The 23,204-nt window shown below is 41.5% G+C and overlaps 1 long non-coding RNA gene across 1 annotated transcript in view; it reads right to left on the bottom strand.

The window, feature by feature from the left end:
- Positions 1–23,204, bottom strand: part of LOC141774982 (uncharacterized) — a 1,018,885-nt gene that overhangs the window by 437,771 nt on the left and 557,910 nt on the right. The window lies entirely within an intron of this gene.

Genomic DNA, 23,204 nt, shown 5'->3' on the forward strand with positions numbered 1-23,204 from the left:
ACTCACGTAAAGGGGAACACCACCTAAATTAAGCATTCCAATATGTTATTTCCATGGCCTAGGGAAGTTCAATCAATATTTGGGAACTCTTACAAAGCCAGAAACCAGAGAAGTATGTCTCAAACTTGGAAACTCATTTCCAATGAAAGTAGCTAGCAGCACCAGCTTCAAAGGTCCCGAAATCTAGCAGGAAAGTGGCCAAGTCGGCAACGCTTACAGTGCGTTACTTCAGACCTTCCTCCGAAGCCCCTCCCCCAAAGTTATCATAATGAACGTGAACAATGAACATGGCTATTGTTAGTACTCACAGCTGTCAATCTAGCAGCTTGTGGAAGACTCCGGTGACATGCAATGGTAGGCAGGTAGGCTCTCTTTTTACTAATGAATTTATGATCAATGAGAAACATTTCAGACTGTTCAAGTATGCGGATGACATGGCCTTGGTTGGCCTTTTACAGAAAACAGAGCCACTAGGTGAAGCTGCCTATCTGGCCCACACTACAGCCCTTCAAACATGGTGTCACACTAGCCAGCTAGAAATCAATGAGGCCAAGATGAAAGAATTAATCATGTGCTGCACAAAACAACATCTGAACACAGAGCCAGTTTCACTGAATGGCCAACATGTTGAAACTGTGGAACACTTTAAATACCTCGGTACAGTCCTGGACACCCAGGTGAGCTTCTCGGAAAATACAGAGTATCTTTTCAAGAGATGCTCACAGCGACTTTATCTTCAGAGGAAACTTAGTGGCCTCGGTATCAGTATCAGTATCAGCAGATTTTAGAATTAGTGTACCAAACTATTGTTGAGAGTGTTTTAACCTTACACCTTCCTGCCTGGTATGGCCACCTAAACTGTAGATATAAGAATAAACTATCTAGGATTGTCAATAGCACCCCCCAAAAAAAGCCCTTAACTCGACTTTTTTACAGAAAGGACGAGGAAGAAAGCGAGGAGTGTCCTGGCAGATAGCTCCCATCCTCTCTTCAGTCAGTTTGAGCTCATGAGCTCCGGGAGATGCTATAGAGTCTCTCTGGCAACTAAAAATATGTTTAAAAAGTCCTCTTTCATTCTTAAAACTACATCACCACACTCCCGGCATACTTTTTCAACTAATATCACAAAACTTGTTTATGAAGAGGATTACCAACTCTGGCTTTAAGTCCTCATCAGAGTAACCAAGATTCATGATTCAAGCCCTTTATTGTCATTGTGTAGTACAACATATTGGATTGTGACAATCCCATAGGTGCTAATGAAAAGATAATACAATATAAAAAGAGATAATACAATATAAATATAAAAAAATATATAAAAGATAGTACAATATATAAAAATACAATATGTGTATTGGCGAGATGCCAGTTTTGCCAGCTTATTGCACAAAGTGTTCATCAGATACTTATTGCACAAAAGTGTCCAACATGTTATTGCACATGTCCGTAAACAGTAGATTCATATTGCACATTCTGACATTCCGGTTTTATTACACGTGTCGATCTCAGACAGAGGAGATGTCAGAGTTCAGGAGGTTTATGGCCGTTGGGAAAAAGCTGTGTTTAAGTCGTGTGCGGATTGATCTGAAGCGCCTGCCTGATGGGAGGAGCTTAAACAGGTTGTGTCCGGGATGAGTGATGTCCTTGATGATGTTTCTGGCCCTTCTGATACAGCGAGTGTTGTGAAGGTGGTCAAGTGATGGCAGCTCAGTGCTTTCTGTGGTGCATCTGTAGAAGTTAAGCAGCAGCTTCTGGGATCAGAAAGTAGAGACGTTGCTGTGCTTTGCCTACTACCGCTGAGGTGTTGTCAGCCCAGGAGAGGCCCTCTGAGATGGTGACTCCCAGAAACTTGAAGCTGGAGACTCTCTCCACAGCCTCTGCTTTAATAGTTATTGGACTGTGTGTGGTCTTTTTGGTGGTCCTGAAGTCCACAATGATTTCTTTGGTCTTTTTGGTGTTTAAGACTAGGTTGTTGGTGACTCCATGGTCCTGAACCTCCTCCCTCTATGCAGCCTCGTCGTTGTTTGATATGAGCCCAATGACTATCGTATCATCCGCAAACTTAACAATAGTGTTTGATTCGTGGGTGCAGTCCTGGATGAAAAGTGCATAGAGGAGGGCGCTCAGCACACAGCCCTGTGGCACGCCAGTGCTTAGGGTGAGGGTGGAGGATGTGAGCTTGCCCAGTCTGACAGACTGGGGGCGGTTAATGAGAAAGTCCAGTAGCCAGTTGCACATGGTAACATGCCAGTTACCATTCTAAATGGCTTACTAAACGCTATCTGCCATGGTTAAAAATAAACGTTCACGCTGGTCTGTTAAGACGTTGTAATGAAATTACTGCTCAATTGTACGTATTGTGTGATAAATGTGGTCTTCAGGTCGTTTCTCTCGACTAAATACCTAAACATTTGTCCAACTTGAAATGAGTTGTTCATATACTCTGCAATGCGTTTCTACAAATCAAAGGCGACAGCTTCGATGACACTCAGCTTAATTGATTCATCGCGGAGAAAGAAAAGCATCACTTAGAGTTGATTAGGAGAAGAGAAGAAAACAGTTTGATCAAATGTTCCACCAACTGATGGATGATGATTATGTAGCCATCTGAGTCATCCTAATAAAAATAACAGAGTGTAACATTGTCATTTCATTAGAAATGCTCTGATTCAGAGGTAATATGTTTTATTGATGACTTTTATAGAGTAGCTTTCTACACACACACACACACACACACACACACAAAGCTTCTCCAAGCTGTTGTGGCTTGTCATTCGGCTGGGCTGGCTTTGTGATGTGGCTTGGCTTGGGACATTAATCATTGAAGACTCTAGACTGTATGGCTCCCATTGTGTGTGTGTGTGTGTGACACACAGAGAGAGAGAGTGAGAGCAGCAGAGGCTGTGTCCTGTATTGTCTCAGGGGAAATCTGAGCGTTCATATCAGCACTACCTTCCTTCTATCATGGTAACCCCTTGAAAAGACTCACACACACACACACACACACACACACACACACACACACACGCACACACACACAGATTATGTGACAGTGATAGCCATCTGGGCTGTGGATATCAGGTTTATGGAGTACCACTTGTATTTATCTTCCTCATCATATTGGGCTCATAACCAGCTTGTGAAAACAGGATTTTGAGTAAAATGTTACCAATAAAGATAAACATGCACAAAACCACAATAATAACATACCCTAATAAACAAAAACTCTTCTGCTATCTGACCTTTCACAACACCACTTTAAAATCAGGACAGGTAGCGTCTCTTGAAAATTGGAACTGTCCAGTGAGCAGATGAGGGCTGGATGAAAGCCCTGTGTTTGTTGAACCCATCCGTCTTACACTTATGGTAAGTGTCCACAGAGGCGTTTTTTATCGCGAGGGGACACGCCGCTTCCCAGCATTGGACGCTTGATGGGATCTCACTAGAAACAAGGCACTAGGCTCCTGATTGGACGAACGCTTTCCCTCCGTGGGCTGCTGCTGCTCCCAGCTTTCAAACCGGAAACAACATGGCGGCTCGTTTGGAAATTTTCGTGTCTTATTTCACAAAAATAGTTCACCGAAATGTGTTCCTGAGAACATTTGATGCGACAAATAAGCCATGCAGTTGCTGAATCTGTCTTTATTTTGGATCGACAACATTTATTTTAAAAGATTCTCGGGAGTTTTGAGGCGGCGAGTCGCGTCGGACGCCTGTGATTTGCATAAAGTAGACTAGCCCTCAACTTTATGCAAATGAGGAACGGCGGTCGTGACGCTCCGTCTCTCGAACCCTGCCGCCACGCTACCAGAATGCATTACACGGCTGCTTACACAGACAATGAATGGGTCAGCGTGGAAAGGACCGATCCTGTGGACATGTACCATAAGTGTATCTTTTCCCTCTTTAAACAACGTCTCCACACTCCCGGCGCACTCTCTCTGAGCGTTTACTGTTGCCACTGATGGGTTTACATTGTAGTTAGCCTTGTGCGTCTCATACAGGCGCTAAAGGGGGCCTTGTATGGCGGTATCAAACGGAAACGGCCGTGACAAAGCCTCGGTATTTCACTCCCTGAGAATGAGAACGGGTTGATATGTATGTATGTATGTATGTACGTATGTAAGTATGTATGTATGTTTCTCGACAACCGTTCTTCCAATCGACTTCATACTTGGCGAGTGTATTGCTGAGGACCCAAGGACATGTCGAGTGGGATGTTATTTAGATGAGTGGTTTTTGAGAAAGCTGCAAGCAGCAATTCCGGAAGCCAACCAGTCGGCCTGGTCTTGTAAATACAATAAACTGCACAATCAGAATGAATAAGGTTCTTAAAAAGAAGGACAAAAATAGGTTATTAATAAAACCAAAATGGATGCTGCGGTACATTTTCCCACTGAGCCGTTTTTGTTCAGAGTGTACAGTGGATGCACAACAATTAGTCCTTTGTATCTATTCATTCTGCTTTAAACCCAGGCAGCAGTGGCAGCTCACAGACCTCTCAGCAGGGGAACGGCACTCTGATGCAGTTGGAAATATTTCATCCACAGAAACGTCATTATTCTTGTATCGATCTCTACAGTGGCACTTCAAATTATGAAAGCCACCTGTGTGTTTCTGAAAATGTATAAATCATGCCACTAAAAGTGAGTGCCTCACCCCTGAGGAAGCTATTCGCCTTGCCTAAACACCCATAACACCTCTCAGCTTTTCGGCTGCCAGAATAAATACTTTCGATGCCTACTTAATTGTGTACTTGCTTGCTTCTTTCCTCACATTTTACACACCCAACACCTGAAATGAGATGTCAAAAGTGACTCAGTGCAATAGTCATGTTAGCTTTATTATATGTAGAATTAACTACCAAAAGTGAAAAGGTCATTTATAAAAGATACACTCACAGGTTTCTTACAGTGCCCAGTAGAGCCCCTTAATCCTCCCACATCCACAATAGATGTTTTGAAATTCAACACAGTAACTGAGTTTCAATCCTCCAACAATGAGCTGGGAGGAAATGTGAGGATTTGGACACTCTTTGGGGACTGTAAAATGTCAGCAATATACTTCAAGGAACAGTTCAGTATATTGGGCAATATGTTGGAACATCGTGTCCTTTTCAGGTCGATCTTACATCGCCTCAGTATGATTGTAAATGTGTAATGATGTGTGGTAAACCTTATCATAGAAAACACTGATTAAACTTTGACCCAAACAATGGTAGCCAATAATTTTGCTTTAATATGCACACCTCCATGGAAATGTCTAAGGAAAGCAGAAGGAGGGATGCTGTGCAGTGGCTTCAGCTGATGGTTTAGTAAAGGAGCAATGCTGGCTGGACTGGGCGGTCTGAAGGGAGTTCTATGATGTTGAAAGTAGATGGAATAGAGTTTTGTGTCCTCCAGGATTTCACTACTTGTGATCTATTAGCCCTATTAGATCTATTAAGATTTTGCAAAATTGCAGGAGGAGATCCGCGGATTGTGAATAACATCACAGTTTTACAACTGCCAGTATTAAAGGTCCAGTGTGTAGGATCTGGCGGTATCGAGCAGTGAGGTGAGGAGATTTTGCAAAAAAACTGAAGCCTCTCCCGTGTCTAGAGCCAGTTGTTGTAAGAGTAGCGTAGGTCATTTGGAGCAGAGCCAGTGCGTAGAGTGTGTGTGTGTACGTGGGAAGTGAGAGAGCAGCGGCGATTGGAGCGAGTAACGTTATCGACTGCGGCCCAAGCCGTTCAGGGTTACCGCAGGAACACGGCGGTGCAACGCAGCGGACTCCGTGGAGAGGATCAGCTCCGTATGTAGATATAAACGGCTCATTCTAAGGTAACGAAAACACAATGATTCTTTTTTTAAGGTGATTATACTCTAAAGAAAACATAGTTATTAATATTATTTCCATTTCTGCCAATAGATCCCCCTAATTGTTAAATGCTGGTCCTTTCAAATAAAAAGAATGCTGCTGTCTTGTAGTTTCCTTCAATGTGGATTCAGATAGGGTTGTAGTCACGAAAAGACAATCTTGGTTGACTGAAATTCTACCTCTTCAACCAATCGATTGGTTGATGGGGAGAAGAAAAAAAAAGAAAAATCTGTGTGTTATCTCTAACTTAACTAAATCGGTCACAGTGGACTAAATTAATTATAAATAGACATAAAAAGCTAATTGCAGCGTAATAAATTATCTTAATATATGATTTTAATCCGCCAAGTATAATAGCAGGAAGATTTAGGCTAAATAATGTTAGAATTATATTGTACTTTATGATTAGCAGCAAAACAAGACAAGCCTTCATTAAATACATCTGTGTCTCTCTCTCTCACACACGTCCCTCCCGTCTCTGGAAATAATGGATTAGGATGGATTTTCTTCTTTTCTTCTTATTAAAGTAACACCAGTATCAATTGTCAGAGAAATGAGACTTTGGTCAGACAAGAGCATATCGACCAACTGACCAGAAGGTGTCAGCCCTAGATTCAGAACATTCAGAAGGTTGATGTGGATATAAACTAATGGAGAAAAACTGCCAAAAAGTGTAACTTTTGGGTGAATGAATATGTGATGGCTTATGAGTACTGCTGCTGTTCACATAGCATTTCAAGAATCCCCACCTCCACCTCAACATCCACCTGTTGGCTCTGAATCTACATCGCCCTAGGAGGGAAGTTGTCACTCCCTGCTGTGCTGAGATAGGTGTTGCCTTGTGGGAAAAGGCAGGGTCATAACCCAGATGCCAAACATTGATATCATAGTCTATATGTCTATATGTGTCCATTCACTTATTGCATTCCACGTGAGTTGGTTGACTGAATCGTCCAATAACAGTGTTTTGTCCGGTGAAAAGGGTTGCTACCTTCCAATGAAACTCTCTGCTACAACAATATACATTATACTCTAACGATTATTTGTGAGAAGCACATTTCTTTTGGTTAAATTAAGTATGAATTATGTTGAAGTTGTGTTAGAAATACATATTCTGTTTCATTAAAAAGAAGTGGTTTAATTTTTCACCACCAGTGTGGACATAGGGGACCGATCATTACCGGTAGATAGTCTTCATATCACTTTCATTGGTATTAAAATGAGCTTTATATTCAAATTTTTATAGCCGAAGTAAATTTCTGAAACAATGCAGGATTTGGCACTATTTGCCGACCTCTACTGTAGACTGTTGTGTTGAGAAAGTGTGGGTTTAGTTGCACTCCTGTCTCCCTAAATCAGAGCCAGCTAAAGATCCGCTGGGGAGCCATTTTGTTGTGGAATCCTCATGGGGCCTATTCTCTGCCTTTTTAAACCAAAGGACTTCATCCAGAGTAATCCTTAATTAGGCCTGTGGCATTTTAGAGCACACTCTCACTGCACTCACCTCGCCCTCCTGCCTGTGCACAGCAACGCTTTAAACAGTATTGATCCATGGCACTGCAGGGCGCTGCTGCCTGCGCACATCATCATGCATATGTGTGTGTGTCTGTGTGTGTGTGTGTGTGTGTGTGCGTGTGTGTATGAATATGTGCACGCCGCTGACTTGGAAACAATTTGAAAGCGCGATTACAATCTAGTCGCGTTTGGTGACCCTTCATCCACGCACTCAAATGAGGGGCAGTTCTGAATAATGATTGGGTGAATAATTTGAACTGCTTACACAGATGCAGAGGCAGAGTATTGGAAGTGGACAGGGCTCAGTGCTAACTACACTAAAGTGGTTTGGAGTGGGATAGTGTGACAGATGGGTGTGAGTGTTTGCTAGTGGGGAGGTTAGTGGGCGGGCTGCCGCCTCCAACTCATACACACTCATCCTCACACACGGTTCTACAGCATCACATAACGTAGCAGCATGCAACATGAAACACACATACTACAAACAGTGCTTGCAGCATGTCAATCCACACCATGGTCACAATCAAGACAATCAAATCACACAAATCGTGTTTTGTCTAAATATAGCAAGTGCACCCATTTTGAATGCAAATTGCTGGTATCAGTTGTAATCACTACCATTCTAATGCTTCAGACGGGGCAAACTGCACCTACCGCAGGTTGTGAAAGTGAAACTGTTGTATTTTTAAACGTGGTTAACATTGTGAAATGAAACAAAACTACTTGGTTAGGTTTAGGAAAAGATCATTGTATGGGTCAAAATAAGTAGGTTTGGTATGTTAAGTGCGTAAGTTAAAGTTTCGTTACCTACATAAGTTAACTTTCACACAGGACTTGAACTGCAGTCTCTTGGTTGAAAGTCCTGTGTTTGTTTTGTCCATCCACCCTACTACCCTACTATGTCACCTGACTTCCTCTGCACTACGACCACTAAAGGTCGGCGCCTAACTTCATATTCTTGTATTTGTATTGGTGATCAACCATGTGAATAGATGATAACAGCCTTTGAACCTACTAGTAGGTGTAGCAGGCCCCTTCTAACCCATATATATGAGGACGGTTACCACTGATAATGCTCAATCAATCGGCTGATAACATTCAAAGCGGGTGGCGAGAGTGATTATATCTCTAAAGCCCCCAGTTTCACAGTGAGTTATGGTGGGTGGGGGAAATAACTACAGCAACACTTTTGTGCCTGTATATCTCTGATGCAATCTACTGAATGTTTTGTCCACTGATCATATAGTATGGATGGTATTTGTGACTCTTGTCAGCCCAGTAAAAGCTATTGTGTTTGCATTTATCACAGAGCCCAACAAACCTTTTGCACTTTTCATTCATCAGCCAGAAACACAGTAGCAGTATGAGTTGTCTTACCGTAAAATATTAGTTTATTATTCACCACTTTCTGTATAACACTATACACCACTTTAGTAAAATCCAGGGGGGGAGCTCTGATAAGATTGCTAGATGATAATGATCGTTCTCTCTGAGCTGAAAGGGAGGTTTGCCTCTTGGGATATTGAACTACCCCTTACTTTTGCAGTTCATGATGTTTATGGCACAATAACAATTTATGCTAAATGGACTATAGCACCTTTCAAGTCTTCTGATTGGTGGGCGATCTGCTCTACCTCTGAGCCACAGCCACCCATATCCTCCTCATAAGCTCTCAGTCACTTGATGCATCTCATGATACTTAGGTACAGCAATGCTTAGTTTGAGCTAAATGCGAACTTGCTCACAGTGACAATGTTAACATGCTGATGTTTAGCAGGTATGATGTCGCTCATGCTCATCTTCTTAGTTTTTCATGTTAACATGCTACCATTCCCTCATTAGCACTTAATGCAAAGTACAGCTGAGGCTGATGGGAATGTCATTATTTTTTGCAGGTATTTGGTCACAAAGTATTGCTCCAATTAATAATAAATTAATAAAAATAAAAAATCTGAAGATCACAAACGTTTTTTTTACATCCTGAAGAGAACATGCAGAATTCATGGAAACCAATCCAATAGTTGTCAAGGCATTTCACACAAATCACATAAATGATGACCTGCTTGTGGCGCTATGGAAAAAGTCAGAATATCACTAACGTCCTTCAGATTAATCCTCTGGGGACCATGATTGTCTCAACCAAATTTCATAGCAGCTTATCTAGATATTTCAACGGCGAGCATAGTTAAAAAAAAAGTCCAATACCCAGCAGACACAAGGTTTTTGATGTGTAGAAGTCCTGAGCTGTTAGCTGCATCGTTAACTGGTGTTGTAATATCTTTCCGATATGTCTTTAAAAACTGTTTTCAGAAGCTTTTAACATCGTCTTCTGAAATGTATGCGCTTGGCTGGTTTGATGAACTTGACGACATCCTGATCACAGTCTATGAAATACTTGCAGGGTGAATACACAAATCCCCTTGGATACACACACACACACACACACACACACACACACGTATGCATGCCCTAACAGCAGGATGATCTTATGCTGCTTTAATCCTGTATCCATGGAGACCAATCTGTCCATCGCCTAGGGACAAGAAAAAGATCAGCCAGCATCTGTTTCGCTGTACTTCTGTCTGTCTGTTTGTCAATCTATCCGTGAGCCCGTCTGTCTGTCAGCCTGTTTGTGCATGTTGCAGTCTGTCAAGAGCCGTTTTCATCAACTGATAGCTGAATTTTATAATAACAACCACTGACACTTTTATATTAACAACTGTCCATTTTGCTATTCTTTGAAGTTAATTGATACAATACAGTCTTAGTTCAGCTCTGACAGGACTAACAGCAAGTGATGTCTTGGAATGATTATGAAATTAAGCAGTTGATACCAAGCAATGATAAAAAGTACAGTACAATATACAGTATAACATGCTAAACTCATATGATCAGACACTATATGTTAAATTAAGGTACAATCTCAGCATCTGACACAATGCGTTACATTACGTTTGTGTTACTTTATATTGTGAAGTTTTGAACATTCCTACACAAAACTGTACAGCTCTTCATTTTTAAAACAAATATATTGTACATATTTTTTTCAGATTTTTATTGTCAATTCTTCTATTATGTTTCTTGACTGCTGCAGTACTTACTTTTATCTTTTATTTCCTCTTACTCTGTTTATTGTATGCATCAATCACCAAGGCAAATTCCTTGAACTGTATGCCAAAACCTATTTGTCAATACAGCTGATTCAGATTCTGATGCGTAGGTAGGTAACGCCCGGTACAACCACAAATCTGTCTTAACATCTCACTCTCAGAGACAGCGATTCATTGTCCATGTATTTCCCCAAATGTTTTATTCTGTTGTTGACACTAGCACCACCGCGTCATATAATCCGCAGTTGCCATATCATACATTATTACCATTTTTTTTAATCTCATGTAATTCCATTGTGCAATGTGTTTGAGATCAGAGCTGCCACAAAGTCAGAAAACAGGCTCTGATTGGTGGAAAAGTCAGAAACACAGCCTCTGATTGGTCGACAAGTGAGAAACAGAGCCTCTGATTGGTCGACAAGAAGGAACACAGTCTCCGATTGGTCGACAATACAGGAACACCGTCCCTCTGATTGGATGACAAGTCATGAACGCAGCCTCTCATTGGTAGACAAGTCAGGAACACAGCCTCTGACTGGTCGATAAGTCAGGAACACAACCTCTGATTGGTCGACAAGTCAGGAACACAGCCTCTGATTGGTCGACAAGTCAGGAACACAGTATCTAATTGGTCCACAACTGAGGAACACAGCCTCCGATTGGATGACGAGTCAGAAACTCAAGCTCTTATTGGTCGATAAATCAGAAACACAGCCTCTGATTGGTCGACAGACTTAACCCAAAGGTATTGCAACTGGAAAGCTAACAAAAACTGTTTTCAATACGGGAATATAGATAAATAATCATAGAAAACATTTAGTGTTGGATTTATCATTGTTGATATATTTTACAGAGTCTCCAAAAAGACGCTGTTGTTCAAGGCTAGATTACAAAGCTTCTGATAGAGAAATGATCCCATTGGAGCCCTTATCGGCACGGCACGACGGTTACCTTCTAGGCAAAAAAAAAAGTAAGTCTCTCATATCCAGTGCTTCAAGGATATTTACTACAGTATGTCATATAAAACATTGTGGACCTGAAGTCTACAATATAATAGTGTACATGTTGTATATTAGTTGTATTTTAGCATTGTAAAACAAATTGGCCTACGCTCTGTAATATTTTGTTTATTTAATTTCATTTTCATTTCTAGTAACTTGTGCTTGTGGACACAAACGTACATTACATATGATGGTCTGGCACACTGATGGGCAGCTATAGGAGGTGCTAGTATGCTGGCGGTCCTAGTGTAGAGTGACGGATTTAATAAGCTCCAACCATCACACAATTCCCTGAAGCCCATGGGAAGATTACGCCATACTTTAACTGAAGTTAGACATGAAAATCATCTTATCATGTTATTCTCATCTTTTTGTACAGCCTGTTCCTGTAGTATATTAACACTTTTTCTCTCATCAAATTACTGTAACCCAGACACACGTAATCCATCACTCTCCTCCCTCACAGGTTGTTTCCCCAAAAGGCAGAGGAGGAATGAAGGAGATGAAGAATGAAGGCAGAGTGTGGGTGAATAAAGATGCTTGGAGGCCCCTGCAGTCCTTAATGAATGTGTATGGGCCGTATGGGTGACTGTGCTCCACAATGGGACCATTTGATGCTGAGTTATGTCTGAGTGAGGGAGAAAAGAGCAGAGTGAAATATGGAGAGGCAGCCAGAGGTGGGCCGAGAGAGGGACAAATGGAAAAAAAGACAGAACTGAGAGGAATCTCTCTGATTCTTTCTCTCTGTCTTCATCAATCTCTATCTGTCCATCTCTCCATCTGTCTATCTATCTATTTATATCACATCCCTCCATTAGTCTCTCCCTCCCATCCCTTACTTCACTCACATACATAGACACACAAACAAGTAGAAGAGATTGAGTGTGCTCAAAGCAGCAAAACTGCAAACGTATGTGTAAGAAAGATAATTCAGGGAACCAAACATGTAGCTGGACATGTCCTACGATTTATTTACACAGTTAATACAATGTTGATAACATGCAATCATGTGAAAGGATGATTCCAGTTTGGTGACACTATTTTATAAGCAGTAGATAAGCAACGAATGAATGGTTTATAACACACAATAAAATACTATAATTGAGTTGTAAGTAAGGCAAGGCAAGGCAAGGTTATTTATGTAGCACATTTCGGCAACAAGGCAATTCAAAGTGCTTTACATAAAACATCAAAAGCATTGAGATAAAGTGCAAAAGAAACAGTCACTAAAGAGCCAAGAGAATAGAAAACAAAAACTCGCTAAACTGAATAAGACAGGTGTCAAATAAAAGTTAGTGAAGTGTAAGATATAAATTATTTGATTTAAAGGGGACATATCATGCTCATTTTCAGGTTCATATTTGTATTTTATTAGAGCATGTTTCCATGCTTAAAGTTCCAAAAACACTTTATTTTTCTCATTCTCTCTGTCTGAATATACCTGTATTCACCCTCTGTCTGAAACGCTCCGTTTTAGCACCTGTTAGCGATGCGCCGGTCAGGTCTATAATAACTTGCAAACTCACAAACGATCAAACACATAATGGAAAAAATCATTGAGATAATGATCAACACAGATGTGAAAATAAAACCCAAACCAATAAAACAACAAGCAAATAAATGTATTCAAGATTATATTGTCCAAAAAAGGAAAGGTGTAATAAACGTAGCTAGGACACTAGCTATGAGTAGAGGCCAAGTTGATGGACCAGTTTTAAATTAATTCGACACCAAGGCAGACAGCAATTCATTGAACATTTTTCAAAAATGGAGAAATGTACAAACATATACACGTATAGGAATAAAGGCAGCATTGAATTTTTCCGGACTGGACACATCCTCACCTGCATCTAAAGTGTTTTGATGGCTTTGCGGCATGAACAATAACCTCAATAGGTGCATTCTTAGTGGCTGTCTTGTGCAATATATACAGACAGATAAGAATGTCATACATGTATTTACATCATATGTGCATTTGCTGCAGCAATGCTGGCTGAGGTTACATATGCTTTTCTACTTAGCAGTGGTATGCCAGAAGCAGGCAGTTAAGGTAAGCAGACAAGCGGTATGCTGTCCTGTGCTACTTTAAAAGGGCTCTGGCAAGGTTACATCTGGACACTCCTCAACGCAAACAGCACCACACATACTGAATTCAGCATTCAACTGTGATCATATTTCCACATTTTGTAAGTGAATAAATTCAGAAAAAAATATGACAAAAAGCAATGACTTGCCAAGTTGTCTGTCTCTACAGTATCTATTACCACCTCCCTGCTCATGATTGTATACCCTCTCTACTGAGTCTATAACAGAATAGGTATGCACAGTGTGTCACAGAGAGCCTGGTTTAATGTTGACAATGAAAGCCCACATATTGTATAAATGACTTCATGAGCCAAAACCCACCACCTGTCAGCTCGATCCCCTCCCCACCATCCTCGTCAAAGCCTGTCTGCCCTCCATCTCCCCCATGATCACAAGAATCATTAACTCCTCCCTCACCACTGGTATTGTACCCCCCACCCTCAAAACTGCTGCAATTACACCAACCCTCAAAAAACCCGGTGCTGACCCAGCTGATCTGAACAACTACAGGCCCATCTCCAACCTCACCTTCATCTCCAAAACCCTTGAGAGAGTGGTCGCCGCCCAACTTCAGTCCCACCTCAACTCAAACAACCTCCATGAACCCTTCCAATCTGGTTTCCGCCCCAAACACAGTACTGAAACAGCCCTGGTCAAAATCACCAACGACCTCCTCCGTGCAGCTGACTCTGGACTGCTCACCATCCTCATCCTCCTCGACCTCACTGCTGCCTTTGACACCATCTCCCACCCACTACTCATCACACGTCTGACTGATATTGGTATCACCGGTGTTGCACTCACATGGTTCTCCTCATACCTCACCGACAGACTACAATTTGTGAAACTGGGTAATCACAGGTCAAGGTGCTCCGCTGTTTCACTGGGTGTCCCCCAGGGGTCAGTATTGGGTCCACTCCTGTTTATCATTTACCTCCTTCCCCTTGGCACTATCCTCCGTCATTACAATGTCCGATTCCACTGCTATGCCGATGACACACAGGTCTACATTTCAACTGCACCCACTGCAGCCCTGCCACCCGCCTCCCTCACCACCTGCCTTCAACACATCAGGAGCTGGATGAGCAGGAACTTTTTAAAACTCAACAGCCATAAAACTGAGGCCCTGCTCATCGGCTCCAAGAACAACATCTCCAAAACTCAACACACCACTGCTCAAAACATCACCATTGATGGTTTCCCAGTACCGTTCTCCACCCATGTCAAGAGTCTTGGGGTCACCCTGGACAGCACACTCTCTTTTTCATCTCACATAAAAAACATCACCCGGACTGCCTTCTTCCACCTCCGCAACATCTCTAGACTCCGTCCATCACTATCCCACTCCAGCACTGAAATCCTGGTTCACTCATTTGTTACATCCCGGATCGACTATTGCAACGCTGTCCTCTCTGGCATTCACATCAAACTACTCAACAGACTCCAAATCATTCAGAACTCTGCCGCCCGGATCATCACCCGCACCAAATCCTCCGACCACATCACCCCCATCCTCATCCAGCTGCACTGGCTCCCTGTTAAATCCCGGATCGACTACAAAAACCTTCTGCTCACCTACAAAGCCCTCCATAACCTCGCCCCCACCTACCTCACAGACCTCCTCCAGGAGTACACTCCCTCCCGTTCCCTCCGTTCCTCATCAGCCGGACTTCTGACTACCCCCACCTCACGCCTCAGCACCATGGGAGCCAGGGCATTCAGCTGCTCTGCTCCCAGGTTATGGAACTCACTCCCCCCACACATCCGGCAGTCTGACAATATCACATCTTTCAAATCCCTCCTGAAAACCCACCTGTTTAAATTGGCCTACTCTCTCTAGAACTCATCATCACCCATCCTATGTGTTTGTACAAATATGTCTCTGTCATGTCCTGTTGTTTTTATATTGTTTTTTATCTGTCTATGTTTTAACAGATTTTGTAAGGTGTCCTTGGGTGTCCAGAAAGGCGCCACTAAATAAAATGTATTATTATTATTATTATTATTATGATCAGTTTTGATGTAAAAATGTCCTACATCCATCAGCTCTTACTTGGAAATGCAGGTTAACCACGGCATCTTTAATGTAAAAACTGCCCTTAGTTTCCATTTTAGTATTTCTTGTATGTGTGGCTTGATTTTAGAGCTGCAATTATTAGTTGATTAATGGACTAGTCGATCAACAGAAAGTTAATTAACTATTTTGATAATTAAGGGGAGACAGGTGAATAGGGTACACATTTTAACTGATTGATATCACTATGAAACATCCACAGTTAATTACTTAAATGAAGAAAATTGTTTTATTTTTTGTTTTATTAAAAGTTTATTGAATTTTTAAATATGCAAATGAGGCATTATTTAATGCTATTTTTTTTACAAATTTAGGATACATCTACAGACACAAGACAAAGTGTAGTAAAATAAACTCCTAAAAGTGTACGGTATTTCCACTGGTCTGAAAAAAATACATTTTATGGAAGCAAAATAACCCCAAATCTCAAAATTGACAGAAAAATTGCAGACTGCCAGTCAGTGAGCACAAGTTTTGGTATTTGTCTCCGCACAGGCACAATGGTACCAAACCTGGCAACCTCACTGTGAAGCCCAGACTTCATACAGCTGTATACAGTCCCTGCACCTGGATGTTGTTCACAAAGAAATAGTTCCAGCATGCAACCCCCTCTAGCAACACATTGCCCTTGCTAAACTAGACACTTTTGGATGAACCAACCCCTTAAAAAAAAACACCATTGAGCTGATAGGACAGTTTGGTATATGCATGCTCCATTGGGCTCTGTGATCAAATCAGGGAGTGTATCTTTAAACATCAGTTAGTGATCTGTGAAAGACCGCATTTATATTCCGCCTCCAAACTCGTAGCGGGGTGATAACAGGCGGAGCTGCCCTCCCTCTTCCGTCAGCGTGGGAATGTGATTGTATTGTAATATTCCCGCTGAGTTATCCGCCACACCGCTGCTTTTCATTGCACCTAAATTATTGTCCTGTGTGTTAAATGCACGACCCTGATTGTAATGGCTGCCTCCCACTGTTTATTGGCACGCTCTATGGTGGCAGTCCACACTCTCGCTACTATCTCGTTCTCTTACACACATACCAACACCAACACACACTGATAGATTTGTGCAAATGCAGACACACACACTGCTGCAGACAGCGGCGGAGCATTAGCCGAGGTAGACCATTAGCATATAAATGTGTTCCTGTGCGAGTGTATTGTGTGGAGAATGTGGGTAAACTTGTGCAGACTTAATATGCACGTCAGGGCAGACTGGGAGATGATAGTGTTCTTTGTAAATGTTGTGCCAGTTGCAGATCGATCAGTGAGATACCACGCCAGCTCGCTGTCTACCTCGCTCCACCCTCTCTCTCCCTCTCTCTCTCTCTCTCTCTCTCTCTGTCTCTGTTCTTGACATTAATTAAACGTAAACCACCGGCCATCTGCTGCCACTTAAGGCAACTGACCTCCTGGCCTGGAGACTTGGCACGCCACTGCAACCCTTATATGTGTGTCATGCTCCTACACTCACACACACACACACACACACACACACACACACACACACACACATTTGTGTCATCATCTCTGCGAGGTCCTTCCATTGTTTTACATACAGTCTCTAACCCACATTAACCATGTGATGCTGCCAGGGGGTTGATTTTAGCATAGAATATTAATAATAAATGGTCTCACAAAAATTTAAAATTGCATTTATATAGCTTCTTTCTAGTCTTCCAACCACTTAAAGCACTTTACACTACATCATTCACCCATTCACACACTGAGGGCAGAAGCTGCCATGTAAGGTGCCAACCTGCCCATCAGGATCTAATCTAAATACTCATTCACACACCGATAGCACAGAGCAATTCGGAGTTCAGTATCTTGCTCAAGGACACCTCAACTTGCAGACTGGTGGAGCCAGGGATCGAACCACCAATCTTCCGATTGATGGACAAACCCGCTCTACCTCTGAGCCACACCCCCACTATAATGTTTTGCACACAAGAGACTGAAAAATAGCAAATCATTGCATGCTATCCACTGTACCATTCATTTTTGATTATTAAAGCACAAAATGCATCCACTGGCCTATACTTATGAGGTATTAAAAATCAAAAAGGGCTAATTTGCACACTGCGTGGGTGAGTGGTTTATTATCAGTCAAGAATCTAGATCATTACTTTCCTGTCACTGATTATTAACTCACTGTCACTGATCATTTTCTTTCTTTTTTTTTATATATTCTGATCTCATCCCTACTAGTCATATTTTTTCCCTCTGGGGCAGAAACCCCTGCCATACCTTTTGCATATGTATCTTGCCCCTTAGGCATGGTTAACGTTGTGGAATGGTTGCAGTAAGGTATAGGCAAAAAATCTACTTAGGTTAGGTTAGAAAAAAATGATATGGTTGGTCTTAAAATAAGTACGCTTGTAACGTAACGTAAGTTACTGACGTAACAACGCTGACGTAACATTAGGTTACTGAGTTGCATAGCGTCACTTATCGTCATCAGTAAAAATCACTCCACCTTTGGTTTCACACGGGACACAAGCGCCGGTCCCCTGAATAAAAGTTCTGTGTTTGATTGACCCATCCAACTTCCCTCCCACCCTTAAAGGACTTTCTCGCTCTTAATACTCAGTCGCTCTGAGCGTACATTACATTGGAGTTGGTTAAAAGCCCGGTCTGTCTCAAACAGAAACTAAAGGGTCCCTTGTGCGTCAGGATCAAGACGCTCAAAGCAACTGCCCAAGCATCGGTATTACGTTTTAATGGCTTATTATTCCCTATACTCGGTTCAGCAATTGATTGTCAATTTTACGTTCAAAATGTTGTTTCTTCAAATAAACATTTCAAAATGATATCAGTAATATATTAGTATTATAAATGTTACATGCTAAGTGTCAGCTTGTTAAAATCCAATAGTTGTTAATATGCATGTTGTCATGCTAACTGTTAGAGAGCTGTGAACAGATGAGTTTCTGGCCCTCAGGCCAAACTTTACTTCTACTACTCTTCTAGTGTCAGACTATACCATCAGCAAAACAGAATACATTTTTTTTTTTTTTTCCATTTTCTTTGTTTTGTTTTTTCGCATGGCTCGCATCAAGCTTACAAAGTGAGCTGTGTGTTTTTGTAGTGTCAAACACCAGTGTTTACGTGGATCCTTTTAATCCACCAATAATCTGATTAAGACCTGAATCAGAACAACAAAAAAAGCCTCATTAATACCTCCACCATGAGAATAAATGGAACCCTTATCAAAGACATGTCACTCTGTTAGAAAGGGCTGGTTAATTAAAACCTCAGAAAATATAATAAAAAAAAAACTTGAAATGTGTCATCTAAATGCTCTTCCTGATTACTGTCGTACTTCTGAATAAAAATAATAATAAGTACAACCACTTGAGTTCAGTCAAAGAAAACCCAGCACTCTCACTCTCTATCTTGTTTGTCATTTCCGAGCAGTTCTCTACCACTGACTGGTCTGCAGCGTTTCTCACTTTCACTTTCTTTGAATAGTTTCAGAGATAAACAGAAGCCTCAGATTCCGTTCACTATGCCATGGAGTTAGATCAGTCTCAATATCAATGACTGCACACAGAAGGATTCACAAATGTATATTGTGATTTATATATAAATGTCTCTCTCCACAAAAAGATTTGTTTCAGTGCACACAAAAATAGTTATCATTGTGTATAAATGCAAAATAAAATCCACATATAACAAATAAGGTTCACAAATATATTTCTGATGCACACACAAATATTTATTGTTTTGAATAAATGTAATATAAATCCACAAATATGTGTATTTAAATGTATTTGCAATTTTCATCAAAAACATATTTGGATGTTGTTACATTTATATACAAACTTCGAACTTCACTGCATTTGTGTGTGTTTTTGTTTAGACTCCCCTGACGTTCCCCAATCCACAAATGCATTTTAGTATAGTACCCTACTCTGCCTCTGATTGGCTACTGGTGCTGATGCTAACCGGAGCTCCGAACTAGACAGGCCCAGGAGGAGTGCTTTTGTTCCCTCAGTCCGAAGGCAGGCTACCCGGTCTGAACAAAGGTTTGTTTTTCATCATTAAATTCACTTCTGGGAATTTTTTTAGGTGATAAATCAACTGTGTGGATCTCGATGGCAGTTTTATGAAAATTTATGACAAACTGAAAATTAGCTGCAACAACTTCAGAGTTTAGAAGCTCCACAAGACCGCGAGCGGACCAACCAACCAACTCGGCAGACCTCCCTCTGGGGCTTGCTGGAGGCTGCTTAGCAGCTGTGGGATAGAGCCAGGCAGCTGAGAGGTAAGCAAGGGCCCGCACAGCATGTTGGAGAACCAGCGGGAGTGCAGGAGGACTTCAAGGTCTGTGGGAAGCCTACCTTTGGACTGCGGGAACAAAAGTACTCCGATGTATATACGTATATTGTGAACACGAACAGCTGATTGTAACGTGACGGGACACAAACAGCGGTCTCCTGGATGAAAGCCCTGTGTTTGTTTGACCCATCCACCTCACCACAGCATTTTGTCAGAGCGTTTAATAATGAGGGTGCGTCGCATACCGACTCTAAAGTGTGCCTTTTTTATTGAACGCCGACGGCCATGACAGAGCCTCGGTATTTGACGCGCTGGGAATGAGAACAATTGTATCAGTACAACAGAAAAACCTTCATGTTAAACAAGACAAAAACATCAATACACAATGAGATCAAAGTATTCAAATATAGGGAGAAAATATGTAGGATGTATAGTTGTGTGTATTGAAACAGAGTGTCAACAATGAGATCAAATAATATCTTGTTATATCATTAAAATGTAGTCTTCTTGAGTGATATATAGTATGTGGTATTGAGATGAGTGTGTAGGGTGTTCTACTCTGTGAATCTATCACATGCTTTCCACTTCTAATTATGGGAACATGCTGTGGTAAAAGCATCTTGTTCTGACAACAAAATGTTCTTTTTAAAATAAGAAAATAGATTTTGATGATATATACGTACAGTGTATGTCTGCAAATAGTCGAATGGTAGCCTGCTGGTTTATTGCTGCACTAGAGTCTAATCGGTGCTACGATCAAAACAGGACAAACAGCTGCATCATGGACAGTCTCCGAATGTGAACACTTTATTACCACTTCAATTCAAGGTTTGAGGAATCGTTCAGTGCTTGGCCTCATTAAAGTAAAAGTCATGATAAATTCCACAGCTTCTAGCTCTTCAAAATCTTCTGCATGTCTGAAAAAAATATTAATAAGAAGACATACTTTTACTATGATGAGGCAAAGTGGTGAATGCTTGTTTTTTTGTTTTTTTTTGGCCACAGTTTTCATCAAGGTCCACATCTAGGCTTTCTTTTCTAGACTTTACTCATGTCACATTCCCCTAAAGGTCTGGTCCTAGAATCGCCCCTGGGTCAAAGGTCACCCGTTCTCACTCGCAACTCCCCCAAGAGACCGCTGTTTGTGTCTCGTGTAAAACCAGAAGTCAACGTCGACTTATTTTGAACTTATTTTTTGTTACATAACTTAAGTACTTTAACTAGCACCAGTGTTTATATTTTACGTAACAAGCATACCTATTTTAACCCAAACCACAATATTTTCCTAAACCTAATTTAGTGGTTTTGTTGCGTAAGTAAACCTAAAAACAACGTAAACCTACGTTGGAATCTTATTTTGAAAAGACAAGCAGAAACTAAGTTTCCTGTGAACACGGTTTATTATGAAATGACACGATGAGCGACGAGCCATGCCTGACACATCCAAAACTGACACTGGAGGGGTACCTAGAGGGTTATAGTTTGAAGCGTAGGCCCACTGACCAAGCTGCTGTATTTCACGAGTTGGGAGTGTGAATGTGTTGCTCAAAGGTCAATGAGCACGAGTCAATGGACGGCCAAGAAAGGAAGGACAAGAGGACATTCACATCTGACACCAGAGACCATCTTTGAACAGAGACATGAGTTACCATCTCCCCATGTGAGCTCTCCCTCATGTGATGACGACTGAGCCATCTCCATTCACTGATGAGGGTAATGAAGTGTGGTTGAAAACACCATAATAAGCTAGTAAATGAAATAAGATTATTCACTACTACTACTACTACTACTACTGTTCAAGGTCAATGATGGACCTTCACCCTGCAGTAATGCATACTTCACTGACCTTAGAGGCTGGGGCTGTGTGAAATCAATTATAGACCATGTTACAGTTGTAAACGTTAACATTTTGAATGTGTCTCAGTTTATTTCCTGCCTATGCAATTCCGTTGAAAGGTCATTTTTATTCATGACATCACATTATACATTCATCCTCTTTATATTCCACAGTTGTACACATATCATTAAAGATATTTCTCCATTCAGCTTCAGATTGTTTCTATCCTTCAAGTGGTTTACAATTCCTCAAAATAGTGCAAGTGAGGAAAACCAAAGCGAATAATCTCGGAGAATCGCATTTCGATGTTTGTTTTCTCATCTTTAAATGGGAAAGTTGACAAACTTAACTTGCTGTTTCCACCTTTTTTTCCACATAAACAAAAGAACGTAAAAAACTCCAGAATTCCTGATTCCAATGTCTACTTTCTTGGCCGTATAGACACCCTGTTATTACCACGGCACACTCTGGCAGACAGAAACACAGGCGTATAATGTAGATAATTACCTGTACAAGCCAAACATAATGTCGAAATAATAAAGAAGTGCTTTATCTCTCTCATCCCTCTTCAAGGCAACGCTGGCGCTATCTGCTGTATGAATTTGTCTGACACGGCGCACCCGGAGAAAAGCGCATTGCCTGATAATAACGCCAAATTCAAAAGATTTCCTCTACCTGATTAGTTCAAAGCCGCATCACATATTTCAGCAGGTGATGGGTTTCTCTACTCGTTCGCTTTCTGTGGAGCGGGGCGACGAGCTCGGATGAATAAGACAGTGAATCAGACACTGTTTGTCTTTTGTTGAAATGAAAGGCTCACAGAACAAGGATTCTCTACTTTATTATTTCCACAATGGAGAGACAGAGTGTCTTCATGTAGTGGCGGAACAATGGAGGCTTTTCATGTGATGTGCGGCAGAGGCGCCGCTTTTCATGCTTCCCCATGTAACGAGGCTGCATTTACCTTGCAAATAGGTTACGGCAGCTTTCTTGTCCTTTAGGTCTTCTGCTTTCAATTCACCAACACGTGTGTGTGTGTGTTTGCCTCTGGGTGCATGTATTCTATCTGTGTTAGTGGGTGCATATGTGAATGTGTGTGTGTTGAGCCTCTTTCTAGCTGCCAGAACACTTGGCCTCATTCTCAAAGCAAGCCACCATATGTTGATTGGTCTTGTGAATGCAGGGAGAGAAAGACATCAGCTCGTAGGGGGAGAGAATCAAAAAATAAAAAAATAACTGTGAAAATCGGGTAATTGCTCCGCCGTTTGTGCATTAATTTCCCTTTCAATGACAATACGTTGACCCAGCTGAAACCCGCGCAAGTCATTTTGCCAGCGTCGTGCAAAAATAAACTTTGCATCTGACAGGGAGATAGATGCCCTCAGCTTGGTTTCACGCAGAGATAAAGGAAACAGGAGGCGGGGGCATTTAGTGGG

Source organism: Sebastes fasciatus, chromosome 10 (assembly GCF_043250625.1).
Source record: "Sebastes fasciatus isolate fSebFas1 chromosome 10, fSebFas1.pri, whole genome shotgun sequence".
NCBI lineage: Eukaryota > Metazoa > Chordata > Actinopteri > Perciformes > Sebastidae > Sebastes > Sebastes fasciatus.